Raw genomic sequence first — 20,530 nt, 5'->3', positions numbered from 1 at the left:
GGATGGAGCCTCGCGTTGGGCTCTGCACTCAGCGGGGAGTCTACTTCAGGATTCTCTCTCTTCCTCTCCCTCTGCCCCTCCCCACCGCTCATGTGCTCTCTCTTTCAAATATATAAATAAAACAATCCTTAAAGAAAATAGCAGGCGAGGCCACCAGGTTGACCATCAGTGCTGTCCACATCATTTTCATCTCCACTCACCTCCTCTTGGCCTTCATAGATCTCGTCCATGCCAAACCTACTGAGAAGACAGCAGCGGGCCAGTATAATATGCCGCAGCATGACTGGTTAGGCCAGCCTTCACACCATACTTTGGGAGTGCATGAGCATGAGCTGCACTGACTATCATGTGTGCTTCTCTAGGGTCATAAGCGATTTGACCGTTGATGTCTCTGTTGGTCACCCGAACTATCATCCTGTATATAGGTGTGCTGGACTTATTTTGATCCTGAATTACCAAGCGTTTCCAAGCATAGTTATCAGTTTTACCCTCTCCTCTTCTAAATTTCACCTCGTATCTCTCTCTCTTTTTTTTAAGATTTTATTTATTTATTTGACAGAGGGAGAGAGACAGCGAGAGAGGGAACACAAGCAGGGGGAGTGGGAGAGGGAGAAACAGGCTCCCTGCTGAGCAGGGGGCCCGATGCAAAGCTCGATCCCAGGACTCCGGGATCATGACCTGAGCTGAAGGCAGACGCTTAATGACTGAGCCACCCAGGCGCCCCTCACCTGGTATCTCTTGAAGTGAGCCTTATTCTTGACAACTTTAACAAGACGCATCCTGTGGAACAGAGACTGGCGTCCACGCCTCGCCCCTTATTTGGGGTTGGCGGCTTAATATGTAGGGTCAACCAGGGAGAAGCAGTTCTGTGTTGAAATTGTTTTTTGTCCAGTCCATGTTCCCGTGCTGCAACCTTGAATGTGACCTCCTGGCTTTGGGGGGGTTTCTTCTGGTGACTCCATGGGGGGGTGGAGGGAGCTGTCTTTAGCTTTAGGGGCTTCTCTGGAGCTGAGGAAACTTGCCCTATATCTTCCCCCATGAAGCTTATAGGCACAGGCATGGCCAAAACAGACCTACACCTGTTTGGTCATGTGCATCTCTTGGATTCTTCTTGGTTGATTTGGGTAGCAGCTAAAGAAGTCTGAGGCAGCTCAGGGCCTTGACATTTTGCTTCTTGGTTTTTGTTATAGCAATTCTCAAACCAGTTTCGGTCCCACACAAGACCTTTATTGAAATAGCCTTAATTTGCCAGCAGGTTCCAAAGTGTTCATTAAGCTGTTCTGTGAGCTTAATGAAGTTCCAGCTCCTGCCCCTTAGGTGTTCTGACTCCCCACTGGGCAGAAGGAGGCTTGAGGCAAATGCCAAGGCTGTGGAGGCAAATGCTCTCACCCTGACAGCCAGCATCAGACAAACAAAATCCTCCAGGTCCAAGGCCCTACCATGGGTCGCGGGTGGTTTAGGGCTGTTGTCACACATCTTCCCCAAGGGAAAGCGTTCAGGCATCGATGGATTCTTGTACCCTCTTCCTGTAGGATGTTTTAAAAAATATTTCAGCCAATCTGTGTAGCTTGAATACTTTTAATGTCACCATGGAGAGCTTATGTCTAGCAGCCATCATGATGATTTGGTCCCTAATTGCACTTACGAGAGCCATTTTTGATATTATTTGATGACAACTGAAATGCCTGCAGTTACCACCCCCGTGTCTGGTCTTCCTGCACAGAACACCAGCGGTCCACCCGGAGATCTGCTGTCTTGAGCCCGGGGCCTGAGCTCAGAACATCTCTGCTGCGCACTGGATTGGACCCAAAGCAAATGGCAGTCCAGCCAGCGAGAGCCGTGGCCAGCACGGCAGACCTCAGAAGCTGGCTGGGGGTGCCATTGCTCTGGTGATGGCTGGACCTCATTGGACATTCTTGGTCCCAATGATAAGAGGCCAATGCACAATGTCTTGACATAGGAGCCTCAGTTTCCCACGTATCTAGAGAGGGTCTGTCCAGGTGGGTAGAGGAGGGTTGGAGTTAGGTCATCTCACAGCTGCCCCAGTCTGTGCTCTTGTCCTCTAGCTGTGCCCCCAGATGGCCATCCAGGAGCTGTGAGCAGGGGGCTACTGCAGAGCTGCCTGCACAGGTCTCCCTTCACTTCCTGGACCATACGACTTGGTCTTGGTGTGTCCCCTTGGGGGCTCTGATCCTCCCTGCGCCACTCTTAGAGACAGATCCTGAGGAAGTCCTCATTTTTTATGAGCCCCACCTTTCTGCTCTGCCTGATAGCCATTTGTACCAATGCAATTTACAGATGAGTTTGATGAACTTCAGTTCCTTGAAAATTTTCACTTAACACATCATTTATGAGACCAATATCAGTGCCTGTGGATTGATGGTAGTTGGGGTAGTGTATCAGGGTGGCCGAGCACCCAGGCTCTGGGGTCAGGCAGGTCTGACTCTGGCTTGGCCACTGCTGTGCTGTGTTGAGCCACATATTTGACTTGCCTGTGCTTCTGTTACTTTATCCTAGAAGGCGGATAAGATGGTACTTGCCTCCCAGGATTGTTGGGGGGTTACAGGAGTTAACCTACGTGACTATCCACTCCCTGGCCAACTAAATTGAATGGATTTATGGTGAGACTTAAATAGGAATCTTTTCTGGAATTCTTTTTGTTGCCCACATGATTCGGGGCAGAGACTTTCAGGAAGGTGGATGAATGGGAAGAACGCACTGGAAGTGGCAGCAAGAGACACCTTGTCAAGAAGCACCAAGTGCAGCCATGAATTTTCAAGCCATTGGTGAGTGGCTTGGTTCTCACCATATTTATCTGAGTTTTACTTTGCTAAGTACTGTCCGTCAATTTTTGAATATCTCCGTTATTTGAGGTTGTTCATTCAAGGCAAAATGCTGAAAGTAAAATGAAATCAAGGAGAACCCTGGGGCTTTGAAGGCTTTTCTTAACTTCTGGCCATTTTCCGCCTTTAAAAGCACTGACTTTACTTTTACAAGAGTCTGTAGAATAATCTAACAGAAAATGGAAACCAAGAGCACAGTCATTCCCTTAAATATTTTATATTGCATTCGGATGTGCATTTTTCAAAGATCATTTCCTTGACATTTTCTGGGGGTATATTTCTTGGGAAATAAGTATGTTTGGTTGATGCTCATACCAATTTATTTAGAGCTATAAATAAGATAAAGATGCCTCCTGTCATTTGTACTAGAAAATACAAGGATCAGAGGAATATCTTAGGAGGACAGAGCAAAAGATTAATAAGACCGTTGAGATTGTGCTGAGGTTGGCTAATGCTTTAAGCCGGTTTAGTGGATCCTCATGTGAATTACTCCTAAGAAGAATGGTGATGGAGATCCTATGGCCCAAGCGCAGGCCAGAGATACAGTGCCCCTGGCCACATACTTCATTAGGGGCTGCTGAGTGGCAGAATCCAGATTTCCTAGTTTTTCAATCTGTGCATGTCGTGTATATTCTCTGGGGTTCCCAGATCATTCCGGCTTCCCTGAGGCTGGGAATGACCCTTCACAGGTAAGAAATTTGCATGCAAGGCTCCCAGGAAGGAATAGGAGAGGAACGAACTGGCCGCCTTCTCCCAGGAAGGAATCTGTTCTTACACTGAATTTGTTGACTCATTGCTTTGCTGCTGTGGGAGAGAAGATGGAAGTGGCTTCCCTGGGGGTGGAGGGTGGGGCAGACTGGAATATGCAAGACCCATAGGACGAAGTGTGCAACTTTAGGGGAAGTAAAGGCAGAGGTTAGAAGGCACAGGAGATTGAGAGACGAGGCACCCAAGTTTGGGTTGGACAGGAAAGGAGGTGGGGAGGCAAAGGGGCCAGGGCAGGGGTCCAAAGGAAGGGAAGATGTTACCTGAGTGTGCGGGAGGGCAGGGCATTGGGTATGATAAAGGAAAGCACTTTGAGAGACAGCGGAGGATGAGTGACTCCACCTGACCCTAAGGGGGTGCTGGTTGTGGGCAGGTGGGGAAGAGAAGGTTCGCTGGTGGGCTGTCCTCTGGCTGTAGTCCCCGATCCCAGGAATTCAGGTTTGAAAATAACAGGAAGCAGTAGGTGATTTTGAAAAATAAACCAGATCAGGGGCACCTGGCTGGCTCTGTCAGTAGAGCATGTGACTCTTGATCTTATGGTCTTGAGTTTGAGCCCCACATTGGGCCTGGAGCCTACTTGAGAAGAATAAATAAATTCTGAAAAGTTAAAAAAATAAATCAGAAAGGAAATACCTCAGAGGAATATAATCTTCTGAAGAACTCTTTTGTAAATCCTTTTAAAAACCAAAGAATATCCTTTATCATGTAAATGCAGTGAAAATAGTAACTTTTGACTTCAGCGATCCTATGAGTTCAAATTTTGTACATTGTTTTCCTGAATTAGGTGAAGTGCAACTCCATTTCTCTTATCCCATCACCAAAATAATGCCATCCTGAAAGAGAAGCAAAGTATGGCAAGAAAAGGGGGAAATAAATATTCAGTAGAAGAAAGAGCACTGCTATCAGGTACTTATTTCGAGTTTTGTCTCAGAACCGAAAGCAAGCTTTTTATTTATTTCTTCTTTTTATTTTTATGTCAGTATATATAGGGTCCAAGTCACTTCAGAAATTTGGGACATTTTTTATCTGGAATCATTGATATGAAGAAGGATGCAGTGGTGGTAGCTAAGGACTCATGGTGAGACTCATGGGATGGCTGGCAGGTGGCTTTCCAGCTCCTCTCCCCTTCTCTTTCTTGCCCAAGAGAGTCCTCCTTTTAAAATCAGAGCTCAGAGTCTGCTTCAGAATCCTTCTTAACACGACGTTCTTGGGCATTCTTAATTGAATTTGCACTCAGCTGGAACCAAGTTGCCTCCTGGCTTTGAGTGTAGGAGTGGTTCTCATGCCTTAGCAGGCATCAGAGCACCTGGAAGACTTGTTCCATCACAGGAATTGGACCCCACCCCTTCCGATTTAGTAGGTCTGAGGTAGGGCCTGAGAATTGGCTGCTGATGCCACTGGGTGGAGAGAACACTTTCAGGACCGCCATCTTGGATTTTCGAGGAACCATCAATAGGTGGCTGCTTAATGTTCCATTTTCACGGGGATCTGATGGGTGAAAAGAGCAGCTGTTTAGAATTTCCTTACATTTTTCTCTCACTTCCTTGTTCTCTGTAGTTCTTCTCTTGATTCCTTAATTAGAATGCTTTACAAACCAATGGCCTTAAGCAAGAAAATGTCATAGTCCAGAATCACTTGCTTTTTGACATTCCAGTGACCATAGCACCTTAGCTGAAATACAAGTTAATGTTTTAGAATATGAAATGAGCAGTTTCTGAGTATAAGAAGAGCTGATGGGTTGACAGAATATACCAAAGAAGAATGTGCTGGAAACTTATGGAAAGTCTCAATTTTCACTCCAGGTCAAGGGTTTGTACCAGTGGTGATGTGGCTGGTGACTGGGAGTTGAGATGATGTTTGAAAGAGTGACAAAGGAGATTGTTGCTGTAACAAAGCACCCCAAAACTGGGTGGCTGCAACAGGAGAAAGGTATTGTGTCGGGAATCAGGAGCCTGGAGTGTGGAGGTCAAGGGTCAGCATGGCTGGTTCTTCCAATGCTGTGGGGGAAACTCTGCCCACCCCCCCCACTTCTGGTGGTCTGCTCAGCTTGTGGAAGCATCACCCCTCCTCTGACTTTATTTTTTTTTCCAGTTTTATCAAAATATAATTAACATAGAAAATTGTAAGATCTTTGAAGCATACACTGTGATGACTTGATACACATATACATCGAAAGAATTCCCCCCATTGGCTTGATTAACATCTAACATCCAACACCTCCCCTATCTATTTTTTGTGTGAGAGAAACTTAAGTTCTCTTAAAGCAAATTTCACTTATATAGTACAGTGTTGTCAGCTGTAGTCACCACGCGACATGAGACCCTCAGACCTTCTTAGAGCTGGGAGTTTGACCAACCTCTCCCTGTTTCCCCAGCCTCCCAGCCCCTAGCGATCACTTTTGTGCTCTGTTTCTATGAGTCTGACATTTATTTTTTTAGATTCCACATATAAGTGATTCCATGTAGTGTCTGTCTTTCTCGGTCTCTTTGTCTTCACATGGGCTTCTCCCTGTATGCATGTCTGTGTGTCCAAATTTCCCGCTTTTATAAGGACACCAGTAATGGATTAGGGCCCACCCTAATGGCTTCATCTTAACAGTTTACATCTGTAATGACTCTATTTCTAAATAAGGTCACATTCAGAGGTGCTGGGGGCTAGGATCTAAACATATGAATTTTCGAGGGACACAATTCAACCCCTAACAGTGACCCTGAGCTAGTTACTGCTCAAGCTGTCTTCAGGAGGCCTGACCACCATGAGAAGAAGCCTGCAGGGGTGGGGGCTCTAGGCCACCCTCCCCGCTCCCGCCCCCGGCTCTGGCGATTGGCCGAAGATGACACAGAACGTGTCTGGGGACATGTTCGTGACCATAAAATACCCTACTACATGGGAAACCTACACCCCCTTGTGTTCTTGCTTTGTACATTGAATCGTTGACCTCTGTGATTATACCATTGCAAACCGGAAGATCAGTTACTAAGCTTGAAGAAGCACCGCTTTTACAAAGGTAGGACCTTATTATAACTGATCCTGCAGTTAAGGAATCCTATTAACCCTCGACTCCCAGACAAAGGCTTGAATCTTCTGGCAGTCATCTGCCAAGGACAGTGCAAGTAGTAAATATGTCAGTGTCCATGTGGCCTCTGATGAGCTGCTCTGGTGCGCGGTGGGCCTGCCAAGGCCGGTTACATGGCTTGTATTTTGATCTGGGGAGCTCTTGCTTAGCTTGATGTGGGGAACATTTCTCTCTATCTGTCAAGAGTATTACCTTGTTCATTAATGTGTCACTAAAATTTAAAATGCCATCTTTCTGCTTCTCAGGTAATTCTTGCAGACAGGTTCAAGGCATATTGTGAAAAGTACGTTTCTCAGCAGAACTAGACCCACAGACCATTGGTGGGATGTGTGCTTGGGTTTTAACTACCTGCCCTCCTTGGATAATTAATTTACCTGCAATGGGCTTGCTTCTTTGCAGTTTCCCCTTTGCGAGGCTTTTTGCTTAATTTCCACATCTGGATTCCTGTGTACTCATTCCTTCCACGAGTGACGATTCCTGGGAGGAAAATTGTGTTGCTTTTGTTATTTTAGCACCTTTTCTCTGTTGCCATGGTCCTTTGCTCTTTTCCCCTTCCTGGGGTACCATCACCCCTGGGCAGCTAGTACATGAAGAAACCCCACAGCGGGGCATTAAGAGACATGGCTTGAGATTCAGTGAGAAATGGGGAGTTGTTGACATGTGGCTCTGGTCTTTCTTTTTCCCTCTTTTGTTGGAATATTAGTTTCATGTTTCTTAATAGACTCTTTAAAAGAAATTCGGAAGATAGAGTAAGGACGTCTTCTGCAGTCCTTCTATTTCTAATTTTTGTGATGACTTGGCGGGGGGAGGGGGGTTCTAGGTTGGCCCAACTTTTTTTTTTTATAAATCCTTTCATCGTCTCATTTGGAAGCACGTTGGAAGTTTTGATGAGGAGATGACACACTGTGGAAACAGTGTTTTACAGAAACGACTCCTAAATGTATGCACACATAGGATGGATTTGGACACAAGTCATTCTTTCAGACAAAATGGCACAGAGGATAGCACTCGAGGTTCTTATATCCGGGTATGCTAGTCACAGTCACCTCATCTTGACCTTCTTTGCTTTACTGTTTTGCTTGTTTTTGTAAGAATTCTTTTTAGGGGCGCCTGGGTGCCTCAGTCAGTTAAATGTCTGCCTTCGGCTCAGGTCATGATCCCAGGAGAGCCCCGCATCGGGCTCCTTGCTCAGCTCCTTCTCCCTCTGCCTGCTCCCCCTGCTTGTGCACTCTCTCTATCTCTCTCTCCCTCTGACAAAAAAATAAATAAAATCTTTAAAAAAAAAAAGAATTCTTTTTAGAAGTATCCATAAAAGTGTGGAAATAAACAAGACCAACCCAATGAGAACAAAAACAGGCTCTTGATTCCTGATTTGCTATAGTCAGGGAGTCAGCCACCATGACTTGTGTTTGGCAGAGACTCAAAGGCAACCCACTGAGGCGTGGGAAAGATTTACAGGGAAAATAGGGATGGCTCAGGGCGCCCTGACTGGAGGCGTTGGCCTGGGGAAGCTGGAGTGGGCCAACTGGAGACAAGGCATTCTATGTTGTTAGGGGTGAGCATTTGACTGTTTTGGTTGGTCCTAAGTTGAAAGTGGCAAAAAATTAGCCAGTTATTAATCAAGTCCTGGCCATTTTGGACCGATTGTTACAGAAGTCATTGTTTGGCTTCCTGGATGGGATGGCTATTAAAGATAGTGGTGGACTCCCTACACGTCTGACTTACAAAGAGCAGGCTAGCTTCCTGGGCTGGTTACACAGGTAATGGGTTAGTTTCTTGGGCTGGTTGCTGCAGAGTTCTATTTTTATTTTTATTTTTTTAATTTTTTTTTTTTTTAAGATTTTATTTATTTATTTGACAGAGAGAGAGATCGCGAGAGCAGGAACACAAGCAGCGGGAGTGGGAGAGGGAGAAGCAGGCTTCCTGCCGAGCAGGGAGCCCGATGTGGGACTCGATCCCAGGACGCTGGGATCATGACCTGAGCCGAAGGCAGACGCTTAACGACTGAGCCACCCAGGCGCCCAAGAGTTCTATTTTTATACATATACTCGGGTCATTGTCTGTTTATATATTCAGTCTCTCAAAAGCAGTCATCACAAGCAATCAACACTAGTTGCATGTCAGTTACCTTTATTAAAATACAGCTGGGCCCTATTATCTCTCCTTTTTCCACCAGACCATTTTAGATATAACTGGAGTGAAAGACAATCCACAGAAATTCATACACATTACGTAAGCTGGTTACTCCTTAACAGTGAGATTAGTTCTGGGCCTAGAATTGCATTATGTAAAAGGGATATTTATCAATATATATAAAGTATAATTATCATTCTTAGCGAAATAAGTCAATCAGAGAAAGACAATTACATGATTTCACTCATATGTGAAATTTAAGAAACAAGATAGAGGATCACAGGGGAAGGGAGGGAAAAAATAAAACAAGATGAAATCAGAGAGGGAGCCAAACCATAAGAGACCCTTAATCATAAGAAACAAACAGTTGCTGGAGGGATGTGGGTGGGGGGATGGGGTAACTGGGTGATGGGCATTAAGGAGGGCACATGATGTGATGAGCACTGGGTGGTATAGGCAACTGATGAATCACTAAACTTTACCTCTGCAACTAATAATACGCTATATGTTAATTAATTGAATTTAAATTAAAAAAAGAAATGGAATTTTTTAAAGGGAAAGTATTTAAGATACTAATATACAAATAATTATATAATGATAATTCAGTTGTAAATTAGTTTTGACACCCTTTTTACTCTTCACTATTAATTTAAATACCATTTAATTAACGTCCTCCTCGGGCACTTTGGTTTGAAGAGGACTGACTCACTCGTGTTACTTTAAGTATTTAGGGTTTTCTTGTAGGATACGCAGACACAGGAGCCTGGGAAAGGCCACACCTCACCCTGACAGTAGGCATGTCAGTCCTTCCCTCTTTCTTCCACCCGTTGGGCCACTCGCACTCTCTTTTGGGGGCTTATTCGGTATTCAGCCTTTGTAATTTTACGTCACTAGCTCCCGTGCCTCCCCCAGGCCCAGAAGTCCTGGCAAACATTACACTCTGTAGTGGGTGTTGTGAAAACAGCATGTGTTACTTCGTCCAACCATCCAGTTCCATCTCCAGATTGCATCTTACTGTCCTTCTTTGAACTCACCGTCCTCCCCAAGTCCCCTGCTGCTGAGATTCTGGCTCAGGTCGCTGGTCAGCCGGCTGATTGGCTGTCCCTGGGCCAGGTGTTCACTGGCTTGATTGAGTTCTGCCCAGTGGAGGAGTGTGGGAAAGTACATTCAAGGTAATTTCTTCCCTAACTTCCTTGTCCAAAGGGACTGTAGATCCCAAGACTTGTGCTAGAATCTACAACTCAGAAGGAGAGGACGCAGCGTCACCCTGAAGCGTGTGGGCTGGATCCAGGAAGAAGAGAAATAAGGATGCCTTTCAGGTCTGGAAAATAAGCAGTGAAGATTCAGGCTCTGTGCTTGATGAGAGCTGGAATCTGGCAAAGGAAGTGATGTCCTGCACCTCCATTCCTGTTCTCCGTAAGATGCTCAAAGAAATGACTCTGGATTCTTGCAAACGTGGATAGAAGAATTCTAAATATTCTTACAAACCTGGAAAGGAGGGCACATGGGCGTGTGCATGAAATAGCGAAGAACCTTTAAAAGGGAAATTGCCAGGCTGTTGGCCTTTAAATTAAGGGGCGCTTGGAGTTTTAAGGGGTGGACATTAGAGTTGAGGGACATTTCTTCATTTTGATAAGTGATTATAGACCTTAGATTTGTGATCACTAGGTAATCTCTAGAGAACGACTCCCACGTTCATAGTGGGTTTGTTCTTTCCACCCTTCCTTCATGGCAGAGCTCGGCCAAGTCTCAAGAGATCTGACACTTCAGTTCTAGTTCATTCGTGGCACCTTATCGTGGCTGAGCTACTCCACAGAATAGCAACACCTGTGTTTTCCCAACAACTCATCCATATTTAAATCACTCTCTGAAACTTCCCTCAGCATAAGCCTCTCTTCCGTCATTGTAACACACAGTTTAAATTTAAATACTAATGTTCTTAGCCAATCATCCTCCTAAGACACATGCAGGATAATTGGTTGCGGGCTATCCTCTCGTGACTTTTGGTAAATTGGGAGAATGCCTTAAAATCAGCCGTAGGTGAGCACAGAAATTCCCAGATGGAGTTAGTAAGCTGTTCTCGTCACGTGTGTTCTCTCCCCGTTTGAATTGTGCTGCTGCTGGTGTCCGCAGCAGAAAGAAATACGATGTTCAGCTAATGGCTTGAGAAGGGGAGGGAAGGACTCGGGGTTACCTGTGGCATATCCTATTTTGAGCTGGGCCAAAGGAGATTAATACTGTCACTTGCTTGATTAGCACTGCCACTTGCTGGGCTCTCGACTTCGAAACATATTAATTCCGAGAGAACAGCTCGAATCGCAGTTGTCTTGTCCACGCTTGCGACTAACCTTATAAAATCCCACGGCGGTGGGCTGACTGGAGGCGGGGGCTGAGCCTTGGCAGAGCTTTGGCAAAGCCTGGCTTGTTTTTTGTTATGACAAGGGCTTTCAAAATAATGCTAAATTGCTTAAGATTGAGCCTGCAAAGTAATTGGTGTTTTGTATCTCCCGTGCAAGCCCCCTTATAGCAAAGAGTTCTAGAGCAAGCTTGCATCCTTAAACCTATTCAGATGTGTACATGCATTTATTCATGTGAGTGTCAGGAAATTTCTTGTTAAGATAACCTTCCTAAGTATATCATTGTGATGTGAATTGGTAATGTGTTCCTATAGTCCAGAATCGTCTGTGTTTGGGTTTTAAATGCTCAATGCACTGTCTCACTTGGCTGGGAATTATCTAGGGTCAGGTGCTCCGAGGGTCAAAGCATGGATTTCACCACTTACAGGGAAAGTGTTTTTGCACCCCGATCTGCCGATAGACGGAGAGTTCTACATGTCAAGTCTCTACTCCTAGCTCTGCAGATCCACTTCCCTGCGTGTATGGCAGGCGGAGAACCTGGTAGGTCCCTGAGCTCTGGAGCAGACAGAGCCTGAGTTCCAACCCTAGCTCGGGCACCTACCGGGAGCAACAATCTTTTATGTTCAAAAAGCCTTGCGGGGCGAATTGGAGTAAAGTATAAACATTGTCATTGAATAGTACAGTATGAATTTTAAAAACCTTTTGATATCTAGTGCCAAATTTTCCTTTGAAATCTTATGCGAATTTTATCCTCCCACCATGCTTGTTCTGAAATTCATCGGATATTATCATTTAGATAATCCTACCCAGTGTATAGGGAAATTGTTTTGTTATTGTTCTAATGTGTGTTTCTTTGATGACTTGTGAGGTGAAACACATTTTTTTTTCATGTTTATTGCTTTTTGCGGTTTCTTTTTTGTATTGCCCGTGAATGTGTTTCTAGGTCCTCTTGTTCGAGCTCTCCCCTTAATACAATGAAATGATAATATGAGTGATAAAGACACTGTACTTCTTTTGGAAGTTATACCAATATTGCCGTAGCTCTTTCTTAAATTTTTTTAAGGATTTTATTTATTTATTTGTCAGAGAGAGAGCACAAGCAGGGGGAGCGGCAGGCAGAGGGAGAGGGAGAAGCAAGCTCCCCACTGGGCAAGGAGCCAGATGCGGGGCTCGATTCCAGGACCCTGGGATCATGACCTGAGCTGAAAGCAGACATTTAACCGACTGAGCCATCCAGGTGTCCCAACTGTAGCTCTTTTTTTAAAATGCTGGTTCCAAAATATGTTGCATGGACCTGGTGTCTCTGCACCCCACACTGTGCAAACCTATCCTTTTGCACGCAGGGGTTCTTCTCAGATTCGATTGTTCTCTTTCTGTGCCACAGATATTTTCACAGATGATTCCTTTCTCCTTTTCTTCTTATTTGGTCATCTTATCCAACTCTTCACTGCTTCCTGTTAAAACCACCCTTTCCTGGCCTTCAGCAGATTAGGGTGGTCCAGGCAATCGTTGTCTTCCCCGGCCAAGATCTGGGTGCTCCATTTCCCAGGCAGTCCCGCTCACCAGGGTCAGACTCAGTGTTGGTGTCACAGGGCGGATGGAGAGTGATTTCATTGGGTCTGAGCGGAGGTCCTGGGTGTGGGGAAGCATTTATTCCTTCAACCATTCAGTGAATATGGTTGAGGGATTGCCACGTTCCAAGCCCTGCTCTAAGTGCTGTGGGTACAGCAGTGAATGGAGTGGGTAAAATCTTGTGTCTCCATCACTGCCACTACCTGAATGTGTAGATATCAGAGGGGGTGCATGCTATGGAGAGGGCTGAGGGTGGGTGCCTGGGTGGGGAGGAGTGTCACGGCTCTGTGTGAGGTGGTCAGGGAAAGCCTCCACGAGAAGATGGGACCTGAGGGAGATGAGGGAAGGAAAGAATGTTCCAGGTAGACGGAGAATTAGGTTCCAAACCTCTGAGTGGGGCTCATGCAGGGGACAGCCAGAGAAGACTGAGGAATGGGAGTGGAAGGCTGTGAGGTCAGATGGGGCCCGGGAACCAGACCATGGGAGGCCTTGTTGGCCGTTGGATGGCCTCTGGCCTTTACTCTGTCTGAGATGGGACATCAGTGGAGGGTGAGCAAAAGAGCGATGTGACTTCAGTTGATTTTTAAAGAGAAGCCTTGGATTACTGTGCTGAGAATAGATTGTTGAGGGAAAAGGGTCTAGGGTGGAAGCAGGGAGACCAGGTAGGAAGCTACTACACTGATCCAGGCAAAGGATGATGGAGGCTGGGAGCAGGATGGGACAGTGCATGTCGGGGGACGCGGTCAGACTGCTTGGTAGGGCTCAGAGGATTTGCTGCTGGATCGAATGAGGTGTGTAGATTAGTTTGCTAGCGCTGCCGTAACAAAGGACCACAAACTGAATTACTTAACATAAATGTATTGTCTCCCCAATCCGGAGGCTAGAAGTCCAAGATCAAAGTGTCAGCTGGGTTGGTTCCTAATGAGGGATGTGAAGGAGAATCCGCTCCCTGCCTGGATCCTGGCTTCATGTGGTTTGTTGTCAATGTTTGGTGCTCCTTGGCCAAAGCCTCACCCCGATCTCCTTTATCTTCACCTGGCTTTCTCTCTGTGTCCAAATTCCCCCATTAATAAGGATACCAGCCATATAGGATTAGGAGCCTACCCTCCTCCTGTCCTACCTCATCAAACTGAATCACATCTGCGACGATCCAGTTTCTAAATAAGATCACACTCTGAGGGGCAGGGGGTTAGGACTTGAACATACGTTTTTATGAGGAAGTGAGATGAGTCACGTTTCAATCCAAGGCTTCCGGTTTGATCAACAGGAAGAATGGAGTTGCACTTCGAGATAGGAAATCTGTGGGAGAAGCAGACCTTGGGAGAAGGATGAGGAATGGGGCCTTGGATGCTGAGTTTGAGGTGCTCCTGAAACAGGTGCTCATTTGGGGCCCTCAGGTCAAGCTACTCAGCGCCTGGCTTCCATGTGGATCTCCTTGGGCCTGGGGCGTGTGCGGGGCAGGGCCTGGGCTGGAGGCCGGTGCAGGCTGGTCCAGGTGAGCAGCTGCTCTCCCAGTGCGCCAAAAATCACAGCCATTGTCCATGACCACGGTGTGGAGAACAGGCTGGAAAGGACTGCCCTGAGCCAGGGCTGCAGCTGCTGTCCCCCGTGAGCTAAGCAGCTCCGAGAAGACCAGTGACACGGAAGGTTTTTCAGAGTCTTCATTATCCAGCAGTGGGCCACATGTACCCGGCTACACCTGGAATCACTTTAGAATTTGCTGTCCCCTTCCATTCCTTTTCTGTAATCCTGTCGCCACTTCTTTGGTGGGAATCTTCCTTTTCTACAGTATTCTACCATAAGGTCATCTAACAGTTACCTGGAATTCTGATCTCTGTTTTCGCTGGCAGACAAAACAAGGTAGATGAGATCTCCGCGAGTTTACGATTTCTCCTGTTGTGTTGGTGCAAATCAGTAAAAACAGACCTACAACCCTGAGTGTGTCTAGAATGATGGGTCCTGGTTCTAGTTACAGCCCGAAGGCTCTGCTGACCACAGGGTTCCCAAGAGCACTTGTGCATTCCACGACATTTTGGAGTTTTCCTATCAATGTTCACTAAATTCATATTCATGTTCTCTCAACTCTGGAATGTCTTCCAAATAAAAGCAGAGAGAACTACATATCGCACCAAACATAAAAATTACCACACAGCAGCTCTGTAGTCTTTATCAGTGAGTTTGACTGTGGTTTGGCTCACAGATTCCCTCTTTTTAGCATGGATTGCATGCTACCTGATGTGATATGTCCACATCCCTAATTTGTGTTTTCTGCTGCTGGTACTTTGAGCTCAATCTTGAGTATATGGAATATGAAAGAAGACCTAAATTTAGTGATTTTCTCTGCTTATTCTAACAAAGACCGAACTCACGGGGGTGTTTTTAAAATCCAGCTGTCTTGAGTACTTTATCTGGCCGGACCGTGGGAAGGAACATTTTGGCTTGGAAAAGCACAAGGGCTGAATCAGAAAACACTGTGAATTGCTTAGGAACAAATGATTTCCTACATTCCAAAGGAGAAAAGATCACATGAAGTCCAACTTAACCTCTTATGCACAGATTCAAACGTTAATTTTGTCCTTGGGCAATTGGTGGTCATTCCCTCATGGTCCTCAGTGAGAATCCTGAAGAGGATTCTGTATGGCACCGCACCTTGCCAGCCCCATATTATCTTGCTATAACCAAATTCATTGTAGTCTGAACTTGATGGTTATACCAAATATATTTTTTCTGAGCTCTGTTATGATTTCTAACAATGGCACAGAGGTCTGCATATTCCAACTCCTTTAAGACGTGTTCAAACCCGCACAAGTTTACAGCCCAATATATTGTTGATTTTTGTAAATCTTTCATATATGCTTGAGAAGAATTTGTGTTTCCTATTTTCTGGGTGCAGTATTCTTTATAGGTAGCTTTGATAAATCTTACTGAGTACAGTTTTCAAGTCTGTTATAGCTTAATTATATTATACCCTTGATTAGGCTATTTCATAGATATATTTGACTTAATTGCTAAAAGGAGTATGAAAATTTTCCATATGATTGTTGATTTGAATTTTTCTCTTATAGTTCTGGCATTTTGGCTTTGTCTGTTTTTTTCAGTTGTGTGCAAGTTTCAAATTGTTTTATCTTCCTGGTAAATTAAAATGTTATTTTCACTCCACATTTAGAAATGATTTTTACCTTGGGGTTTACATAGCTAATCATATAAATTCATCTGTGTGTGTGTGTCTGTATCTATGTATCTATCTATGAATCATTTTATCTATCTGTCTAATCTATCGTTTACCTAATTTATAAAATACCTAACAGACTGGGGCACCTGGGTGGCTCAGTCAGTTAAGCGTCTGCCTTCAGCTCAGGTCCTGATCTCAGGGTCCTGAGATCGAGCCCTGCATTGGGCTTCCTGCTCAGTGGGGAGTCTGCTTCTCCCCCTCCCTCTGCCCCTCCCCCTGCTTGTTCTCTTTTTCTCTCTCTCTCAAATAAATAAAATCTTAAAAAAAAAATACCCAACAGAGTGATACCAGCTTTCTTTTGTTACGATTTTCCTGGCCTCTCTCCTTTCATCCTTTTTCTTTGAACCTTCCCATATTCTTTCATTATATATGTGACTTTTGTAAACTATATGCAGTTTGGATATTTTAATCCAATTTGACCATATTTGCCTTTAACACTTAGTCCATTGATATTTTCGTGATATGTATCCGGACTCATATCTACCGTATGCTTTTGTTTTTATTATTTGTTTATACTTGTTTCTGGCTTCCCCCCCCTCATTCCATTTTTCCTTACCACTAGTTTGCAAGTTCTGTACTCCTCCAATTCTTTTAACATTGACCTTTGACATTGTAACATGCACGCTGAAATTAATTCTCTGGCTTCTCTGGCTCCCTCTTTTCCTCCCCCCCTCCCCTTTGGAGAAGTTTAACTTTTTTGCTCTTTCTGAGTGCTCTTAAAAGATGTGTTTTTGTTTATTCAGCAGTTTTAGTTGTGTTGATGGGAGTCAGCCAGGGTCTTTTATACTGAGGAAATGCAAATCCTAAATGGATTCTATTTGTTATTTAAAATACAATTTTTATTATTGCAAATGCAGTAAAGGAACCTTCCAGGGAGTTAGAAAATGCAGATAAATACAAAGATAAAAACACTTGATTCCTATCATTCAGATATGAGCACTGTTAATACCTTGCGATATCTTGTTTCATGTGTAGATGGTGGATATGTGTGTGTGCTCCTTAAACCTAAAGCAAAGTCATACTGCCTGGTGCTAAAAAGGAAGGTGGTTGTTTGCAGTTGGTAATTGCCACCTTTCCACGTGCATCCATTTTATTTTAGCCACAGCCTCGACTCAGGTTTCTCTGATCGTCCTTAAATGTCCATTTCAGCTGGTTTGTTCCAACCTAGGACCTTGCCCCGAGATCCCTGCATCTCCTTCACTTAGGGAAAGCTTCCTCTTTGTTTTCATGACTGTGACCGTGGAGCTGGCCCGGCCAGCTTTCCTGCAAGATGCCCACCTTCTGGGTTTGTCGCATTTGTCTCTCATGGTGTCATGAAAGTCGATCCTCTCTCCCTTCTGTTGCTTACAACAAATGTGGCTCCAAGTCACACATTTCTTTATTAGAAGCCATCGTAGGTGATGTCAGGCACCTCACATTGCGCCAGGGCGCTCTATCTGATGACACCATTAGTGAGCTTGGCCACTAGGTTAGGATGGTGTTAGCCTGATGCGTCCAATCAAATCATTGATCTTTCTCCTTGACATTCACAAATAATCTGTGTAGTGCTATTGGCGTGATAGAAATATCCAGTTTACACCAATCATACACCTGGTAATTTTAACATCATTTGAACATCCTTGCCTGGGCTAGTGGCTTCCTCAAGTTTTGCAGAATGCTGATTTCCCAATTCCATTATTCCTTCTCAGTGTTATCCGGCATTCCTCTGTAAAGTGGAGCTTTCCTCCATCAACCAGATAATTGATTTCTCGAAAATACCATTTTTCCTGGAAAGGCTGGATAAAGGCTTAATTCTTCCATTTTAATTACCGGTTTTCAAAATAAGTCACAGCAGATTATGACATAAGAAATGTTTCTTGATCTCTCTCTTTTTTACTATTATTAAGGACTTACCTGTGTTCACTGATTCATTGTGCTTCAACATACTCTCATCAATATTTTTTGTTGTTGTTGCTTCAATTGTCATCACTTTGTACAGTGGAGGCTTCTAGGCCATGTCAAGGCTCAAAGCTAGAAAGTATATTTTACATTTCGTCAAAACTAAAGACATCATTCTGCTTCCTCTTGTAAGGACCCACATGATTGCCCTGGATGATATAGGCTAATCTCCCCATCTCAAGATCCTTAACTCGATCACCTCTGCAAAGTAATTTTTTTTTTCCATTTAAGGTAACATGCACAGGTTGCAGGGAGTAAGTTGTGGTTGACTTCTGGAGGGCATTCTTCAACCTACAACAGTCGTTACCCTAGTTTCGTATTACTTGATCATACAGTGCAAAGTGAACAGCTTTCAGATAACTATACATATATGTTTACAAAGTATAAAGATACTAAGTGAAGCTTAACTTTAATATTTCACTTTTTTTGTCCTTAAAATTAAACCATTAAGGAAGTGACTTGAAAGTGCTGTGTTGCAAACTCACTTGAGATCAATCCTTTCTCTGTGTTTAGGTTTCTTCGTCTCAGTTTGCCTTCAGTTGCAGGGATCCAAAAAAATCAGTCATCTCAAAAAAAAAAAGAAACTGAGGGTTGCGGAAAGGGAGGTGGGTGGGGGATGCGGTAACTGGGGGATGGGCATTAAGGAGGGGCACGTGATGTGATGACCAACAGGTGTTATATGCAACTAATGAATCATTGAACATTACATCAGAAACTAGTGTATTGTATGTTGGCTAACTGAATTTAAATTAAAAAATGAAAAAACAATAAAAAAAGGGAAAAATTAGATAATATATTTCATGGTTCCGGGTGTCCTTCACCAGGTCATGAACTGGGGGGCAAAGTCATGTGTAGGTCAGCTGGGCCTGAGATTAGAGACAGAATCTTCCCCTCTTTGGACTCGGTGGGTGGTCTGCCTCTGCACAGCTGTGGGGGCTCCTTCCTTCCCCCCCCCCCACTGTGCTCACCCTCCTTTATGCTCAGCGCCATCTGTTTTCTCCCCTTTCCTTCCTTTCCAGAACTTTTTCCTTCCTTACTTCCTTCTAAACCTTTCTGTCCATTCTCCGGCATGTACTTACCCCCAGTCTCTCTTCAGCCCCTACTCTACCTAATTTGTATGATTTCTGCCAAGATGCTGGGAGTGAGGTGAGAGTGGGTGAGAGAGCATGTGGAACTGGGGTCTTCTACTAGGGTGCCCGTGGTTTATTCACCTTCCAAGTCATTTGGCACTGAGGACAGGAGGGAGTGAGGCCTGTATTGGAGCAGTAACCTCAGAAAAAAGCCCCTTTGCTCTGTAAACATATCTGTGTCTGTGCTTTTGTATTTTCTACTGCTTTATTTGTCCTTACGGTTCTGTTAAATGTCCGTTGGAGAAATATCAAACTTGAATCAGCTGAATCAAGGAAGAAAGAGTGAAATCCTATAATAGCTGTCTTTCCCTGGTTGACTTATTTTGCTTAGCATAATACCCTCTAGTTCCATCCATGTCATTGCAAATGGTAAGATTTTTTTTTTTTTTTTTGCTGGCTAAGTAATATTCACATATGGAATTTAAGAAATAAAAGAGAGGATCATAGGGGAAGGGAGAGAAAAATAAAATAAGATGGAATCAGAGAGGGAGACAAACTGTTTCTATAGGAAACAAAGTGAGGGTTGCTGGAGGGGAGGGGGGTGGGGGGATGGGGTAACCGGGTGATGGACATTAAGGAGGGCCCATGATGTGATGAGCACTGGATGTTATATGCAACTGATGAATCACTAAACACTAACTCTGAAACTAATTAAAAAAAAAAAAAGGAAAAAAGAGATCCTTCCTTCTAGAGAGGTCAGGATGTCCCTAGAGGCCATGCATGGTCCTTGAATGACCATCTTCTAGCTGCAAAACTCAGTTTGTACGGCTAGGACAAAGGAAGTGAGCAGAAATTTTGAGAGTGAGGCAGCTTGGACAGGAGTGAGAATCTTTAATTTCGGTCTTTGTAACCCAGAGTGTTTCTTTACACTGCTTTTTTGCACACGTGGTACTGAATCTTTTCTTAAAAGCACAGGCAAATGAAGGCAACCTAGAAACGTCTGTGCATCTGAATTTGTTGACTTTGCATCTTGGTTCAACAAACCGAAGTCTTCCTGGGGGATGGAATATAATTCAAACCCTTTTTCTCCAGCTTGTCTTGATTGTATGACTTGGTAAAGGAAATAAGACTACCACAAGGATAGGATAATTTATGTTATGGGAACTCTGGTTATTACAGAGACATTCTTGAAATTACACTGTTGCTGCTTTTAAATATTAATTCCATTTCCTGAAAGAATGAGCTAAAGAATTCAAGCAATTCTAAAGCACATGCAGGGGAAACTAAGTTCCCAAGAAAAGAAATTGCTACAAGGTGAAATATGCAGTTTGACAGCATACATTACATTGTTGTAAATGCTTCAGACTGTTTAGCATCAAACCGTAGGATGTGTTTTGACAGAGCATAGTAGTTTTGAAGATGTGACAAGTGATTAATGTAGTACTTAGTGGGATAGTTTCTAAGAAATGAATTAGATTTCTTGGATATGGAAGTGGTTGAAGGTGTATATTAACTATTTCAGTTCATCAGGGTGGCATTTATCA

At 44.2% G+C, this 20,530-nt stretch overlaps 1 long non-coding RNA gene across 1 annotated transcript in view; it reads left to right on the top strand.

Annotated features, from left to right (window-relative positions):
- The first annotated feature begins 1,305 nt into the window (after nucleotides 1-1,305).
- LOC115938764 (uncharacterized) overlaps nucleotides 1,306-20,530 on the top strand; it is a 60,484-nt gene continuing 41,259 nt past the window's right edge. The window contains exon 1 of the long non-coding RNA XR_014146838.1: nucleotides 1,306-4,514. This is a non-coding gene — a long non-coding RNA (uncharacterized LOC115938764). The remainder of the gene's footprint in view (nucleotides 4,515-20,530) is intronic.

The sequence above is a fragment of the Leptonychotes weddellii genome, chromosome 7 (assembly GCF_054177405.1).
Source record: "Leptonychotes weddellii isolate Sample4059 chromosome 7, ASM5417740v2, whole genome shotgun sequence".
Lineage (NCBI taxonomy): Eukaryota > Metazoa > Chordata > Mammalia > Carnivora > Phocidae > Leptonychotes > Leptonychotes weddellii.
This window is presented reverse-complemented; position numbering and strand designations above follow the sequence as displayed.